Below are 6,184 nucleotides of genomic sequence, written 5' to 3' on the forward strand. Positions count from 1 at the left end.
TCACATATCCACAAAAAAGGCACACTTGCACACATGCTAGCTAATTTGCGCGCATTCCGGCTCGCGAGCGAAAAAAAGTGCACGTGGTGCACGAGCATTGTCACGGCACCAACGGATCAGCGCGGCGCAGATTCGAGAGCACGGCACAACCGCCACAGCACCACGTACACAACGCGACCACGCTCCGAATGCGTACAGCGCCCCCTGCGCTTTCATCCGGGAAGCGGCCAACCGGTTCCATAGGGAACCCCGCTCGGACGGCAGACTAGCAAATACTTCTAGGGACTCTACTTACACTAACTAGAGGGAAAGCTGAGGGCGCTGCACTTCAGCCACCATGGGCGCGCTAAGAATCATGGGCCGGTGAGCTACTTGTTGCGGGACAGTCGGTTTTTCTCGGGTGCGCGGAGTGGCGTTACTGTGGTATCCCTCACGCACACACTGTCACACGGAGCTGTTTTTCGCATGGAGGAAGGAATTCCTGCATGGTTTTTCGGGACGTGCTGCTTGATAGAAAAGAGGAGGGTGGATCCGTGTTGGAAACACCTTAATTGTTGCATTGTGGTTAAAAGAAAGAAAGCGGACGCTAAGCGCATGTCCTCGATTTGTTTCTGAACGATTTGCATGCATCATGGTCGTATTTTACGCATGAATAAAGGCGTATATTTTTTATCATAGGGCTGGAGTAGCCGAAGGTTTTCTCGGCAAACGGGTGTTTGTACTACGCACGCTGTGGCCTGCAAGAGCGACAAAACGCGTCAGTTCGTCCAGGTTCGTCCAAGTGAAGCGATTTGACCTGTTTTACTCCCCATCGCAGCTGATAGCGGACGCGGCACCTACGCAAACCTTTGCTTGTTTTCGCTAGCACTTTGTTCATTTTTCAATATAGGCGCCGAGTAAGCACTCCAATTTGTAGTGTGACATATGCGCCAAAGGCCCATCTGTCTTAAAGGTGCCCTTCTGGATAGTCAAAACTTTACTTTCATCCAACTAGCCGCCCGCTTTTTTTTTCTATACATAATTGAAACTTGCGAACGCGAATTTGACATCAAGCCTGGCTGGGCTTACCTGCCGAATGACCAATTCACCGCTGCGTACTATTGCTCGATTCGATAAAATCCGAGCGCTTGCTTGAATTCGGCGACACCGATAAAATTCCTGTTGCGCATGAACAAGCTGAGGCAGCGCACGCAAAGTGGTGCTCGTCGTGCATTCATACCCCAATTTTCCTAACTTCTTAATCGTGGTAACCTTGGTATTCGTATGCACATTTAGGCCTTTACCATCTCTTTTTCAATATTTTGCATGTTTCGCGCACTGTTACGTTTATTCCTATGCATAGCTGTTTTAATATTGCCTACAGTCGTTTGCTTCATTCTTGAATTTAGACGGCTTGTGGGCTATACGACCTCTAAGAATGCTTGATCAGGCACTGATTTCCGCTCTCTTTGGCCTACTGAGGCAAAGGCTGATGCCAATAAGGCTTTTGCCAATGCCCCAGCGTTTCCCAGGGGGAACCACGAGGAGGCGAGAGCGGCGGGGCACAGCTACGACCCCAGGGCTCGACTTCTCCTGCCCTTCCCCCCAAAAGTTTTTTGCTGTGACCTGAGTGGCCACTTCTAGGTGAGTGTCAAGGCAAAAACGTTAAAACACGGGCACGCTGTCATGCAGCAGAAACACTTCACACACTCACTTCACTTTGAACGAACACCACACACATTCCACTCTTGTAACTTTGCACTGTCGGTGCACAACCCGCAGATGTCACAAGCAGGGACCACTCCACAGCGTCTACTCGGAGCCCACATGAGTGGCTTCAGTGTTTACAGGGACCACTTCACAGCATCCACTATTGCGTACACACAAGTAGCTAAGCATAAATGCCAGTTGTCAGTTTTTACATCCATTCTCTTAGTACACAGTATGCACAAGTGTGTGGGCATAAATGCCAGTTGTCAGTTTTGCATCCACTCTCTCAGTATACACAAGTGCCTGGGCAGAAATGCCAGTTGTCAGTTTTAACATTCACTGTCTCAATCCACACAAGTGCCTTGGCAGAAATGCCAGTTGTCAGTTTTAACATTCATTCTCTCAGTCCACACAGATGCCTGGCCAGAAGTGCCATTTGTCAGTTTTAGCATTCACTCTTTCAATCCACATGCGTGCCTGGGCAGAAATGCTAGCTGGCAGTTGTTCACTAAGCAAAAACGATGTGCTTAAAAAAGTGATTCCCTAACCTAAAAGCTGGTCCTTTAAGGATGAATGCTGCACACTGTAATAGTTAATGTGTTGAACGTAAATCGTTGAAGAAAATAAAAAAAAAAACACTTTTGCAGAAAGGGCATGGGCAAACTGTTCACTGGTGTGCAAAAAGCACACGTTTTGTGAACTGATGCCTGACATAAGCACCACGGTTTTTCTCGGTGACACGGCGGGCAATCTCTCGGAGCCGTAATCGAATGTACTTTTTTTGCACCACTCGTGTCAGGGTGATGACATGGTGTGGATCTTCAGTGTAGTGTGCACATTCCTCCAGTATGGCTTTGTGTTGCTGCACAAATTCTCTAAACGCTTTTAGTGTGAGTTCAGTCACATTATGCTTTTCAACAGCTGGTGTTTGCTGGAGCATTCTTTCAGCAGCATGCATTGCAGCGTGGACAAAGCGTGATGGCTCAATGAGGCCGCCCTGGTTCTTAATCAATGTTAACAGACTACTTATGCTGTCGGACACAAGGAGAGCAGCACATTCAGCGCAATGAAGGGTGCTGCTAATTGCCCTGACGACGTAGCCACCTATATACTCAACCACTTTGCTTTTGAATTCGCTTAGAGCAAAGTAGTCGTGGTCAAGCAGCAACTGTGGCAGTGTAGATGTTGGCAGTTGAAATCCATAGCAGCTGTCTTCCATGCAGGGCCTGATCTGCTGTCGCTGGCTCCTGGATAAGGAAATGCCTTCCAGCTCTGTGGAGACGTTGCAGTTCCTTGAAGCAACCACAGCTGCATGCACAATAGTGCTTCGGTAGGCATGTCGGAACTGGGCAGGCGACGGATTGTTGTTCCAGCCACCGCGCTGCCTGATGCAGCTGAAATACATCTCCAGGGGATCCTGTGTGAGCCTCCTCGTGCAAATGTACCTGCAAGCAACACGGTGGATGGTATGTGTGAGGAGCGCAGTGGTTTTGTGAATTTATTTATGAGCTCATGTGTCCCTTTTTGAACTCCCAATATTGTTCTGTTGGCTAATCTTTTTCTATCCTTTCAGCTTTCCTCTGTTGGGTACCAATGTGTACCTGTAATTGGTATCTGTCCCCTTCCTCTTTATTGCTTTCTCGGTATTTCTGTATGTGTGGGAGACAAGTTGTGACTGATGTTGGGCTGCTCCAGGGCTGCTTAGGGCTGCTCCCCTAACTTGAGAGCAGATAATATGAAACATTAACAAAAAATCAGTGTGGTTCTCATATCCACACATTGTCTTGTGCAGCACTCTCCTCTAGGGGTTGCCAGGTGATAACAGCGGCCTGTTACTATGAGCATTGTTTTCCAGCACACACTGTTCTGCAACAATGTGCCATTTGAAACAGCTTTCAGTGTGGTGTCCCTACACTCTCCTAGTAGTTTGAAAGTTGCAAGTAATTTGACTTCTACGCATGGGACCGCATATTGTGTAAAGGCGAACCCCCCCCCCGAATCATGATAAAAAAATGTGGCTTTCGGTAAAGTGTATGCATTGTGTGCATAGTCATGACAGTAACTGAACAGTGAAGGCATGGCACGGTATCCTTAAGCTCTTTATTTGGATTGCAGATACTGGTTCATTGCTTGCTTTCTGGATGCATGGTAGAAGGATTATTTTCAGGTGTAGGCAGATTAAAGGGAGCATAAAAAACATTCACTCATAGAGTGACTCAGTGAAGGTGGCAGAGGAACGGGTAGCTTTGCCTACAGCTTTTATGCTCCGCTGCCCACGTTCGTTAGGATCATTTGATGCCGCAATTTCAAGTGTTGCTGGGCACGTATGCTGTGCCACATGCCTGCTGCCATGGAGAGGAGGGGTAGTCCAGGGAGCCTCCATATGGACACCATTCTTAGGGTGTTGCAAAGGAAAGACACAGTATCTGTCACATTTCCTGGTGAACACCTGAACCACATTGTAACAGAAAGAAGAAGGGAGTTAAAGGAGGAAGAAAAAGAGCTGCCATAGTAGATGGCTCTGCAATGACATCAGACACCTACAGATCTTTACAACTTGCAGTGACATCACATCATCAGTAACCGCATTCGAACTAGGGAGCCTCCATAGGAACACTATTCTTAAGGTGGTGCCAATTCAAACATGAGTGGCATGAGTGGATGACAGGTTAGAGTGAAGTGGAAATCTTGGCGAGTTGGTACGGAATGATGTGGTCCCAGCGCACGTGAATGGGACAAAAGACAGTGGTTCCACACACATGCAACCTTTGTCTTTTGTCCCATATGTGTGCGCTGTGACCAAATGCACCAGATTTGGTGGGCCAGGCACATTACATAAGCAGTGGTTGTTAAATTTAGCTGGCTGCCGCTATTTTCTACAGCCCTTTGATATTGAAGCTCTTTCTTTTCTTCTTTCAATGCCTCCTTCATTCTTTTATGGCATGGTTCACGTGTCCACCGAGAAGTGTGACATGGACTGCACCTTTCCTTTCTTCTAGACCATTTTTAATTTTTGCTTATAAAAGAAACTGCAACAGTTTACTACAGTGGCTATGTTATTATTCATTACAGCATTAAAGAAATCACTGAAATAAACAATTTGAAACCAGCCGTGTGTCTTATATCAACAATTCAACATCCGGTACAGCTGTGTTGAATCCCTCTAGTTCTTTTTCTGTAGCAACCAGATGTGTAATGAAGTTTAGGATATTGCCGTTATCAATGAAAGTATGAAAATTCTGTGGTAAAATAAATAGTTCTCATTTTTTTGTGTGACATCATTAAGTACAGAATGGAAGATTTGATCTACTATGGGAAAATTTCTGCCCACTGAGTATGCGCCGAGAAAAATGAGAAGTTGAATTTCTTGCATAAAAGAATGTCAAAAGTACTGGTGAGCACTGCATACATTAGATTGCCACCATTGCAGAGGCTAAGTAAACATTTATTGTGCTGTGCTGATTCTCCTATTATTGAGTTTGCTCTGTCTGTACAGCACTAACAGTATTAGGAATCACATTTAGCACTGTTTATCTCTGCTTGGTGCATGTGATAAAGCAAGAGGCAAAGATTGCAAGCATAGACATGTGCACCAGGAGCGGCTGCCCCCTAATCCTCTAAGGTGGTTGCCAGATCTGCTCTGTACGTTTATTATCTCGGACCTCTGTCATCATTTGGAGAGTTATTGGCCGTGCAAGTTTTTTGTCGATGCTTACAGCAGAGGACCCGTGATGTGTTTCAAGAACTGCTTACTTGCCACCCTTGCCTCTGGAAAGCCAAGGACTCAAGAAACTGTTTCAGGAAGCGTTTCGTTGCATCATTTTTAGTTCTGCATCATTATCATCAGCCGGGCTATACCCACTGCAGGGCGAACTCCTCTTCCATATTCCTCCAATTTACCCGGTGTACTACCATTAATGTCATCTATCTTCTGCATCCATGGCAAAAGGTGCTTTGTTTTTTATACATGTTTAAGTGCTTGTTGTATTCCATCACTATAAGATAAATGTCAAGAAGAAGAATCAAGAAGAAATGGGCATGGGCAGGACATGTAGTGCGAAGAGAGGATAACCAATGGTCACTTAGGGTAACAAACAGGGTACCTAGAGAAGGAAAGCGTAGCAGGGGGCGGCAGAAAGGTAGGTGGACGGATGAGTTTAAGAAGTTAGGAGGCGTCAAGTGGATGCAGCTAGCGCAGGACTGGGTAAATTGGAGGAATATGGGAGAGGCCTTCGCCCTGCAGTGGGTATAGTCAGGCTGATGATGATGAAGATAAATGTTTTGTAACCAGTCTTCATCTTTGCGCTGCATTTTGGTTTCAACTAAGTGCGAGGGGCACTGTGTTGAAACTTGGCTCGCCCTAATGCTGAACCCTGCGCACCCCTATGGCTGCATACAATTGGCGGCATGAATTTAGATATATCATTACTTAAGTTATGCAAAAGCCTAAAAATGTTTTTACAACCAAAGCACGGCATCAGGTTTTGTGCCCTTT

At 46.2% G+C, this 6,184-nt stretch overlaps 1 long non-coding RNA gene across 1 annotated transcript; it reads left to right on the forward strand.

Annotated features, from left to right (window-relative positions):
* The first annotated feature begins 1,485 nt into the window (after positions 1-1,485).
* Positions 1,486-5,810, forward strand: LOC146182656 (uncharacterized). The gene is made up of 3 exons (XR_014708643.1): positions 1,486-1,623; positions 2,913-3,155; positions 5,248-5,810. It is a non-coding gene; the product is annotated as an uncharacterized LOC146182656 (long non-coding RNA).
* The last annotated feature ends 374 nt before the right edge of the window (positions 5,811-6,184 follow it).

This window comes from Amblyomma maculatum, chromosome 7 (assembly GCF_055883805.1).
Source record: "Amblyomma maculatum isolate TAMU_Amacu chromosome 7, ASM5588380v1, whole genome shotgun sequence".
Lineage (NCBI taxonomy): Eukaryota > Metazoa > Arthropoda > Arachnida > Ixodida > Ixodidae > Amblyomma > Amblyomma maculatum.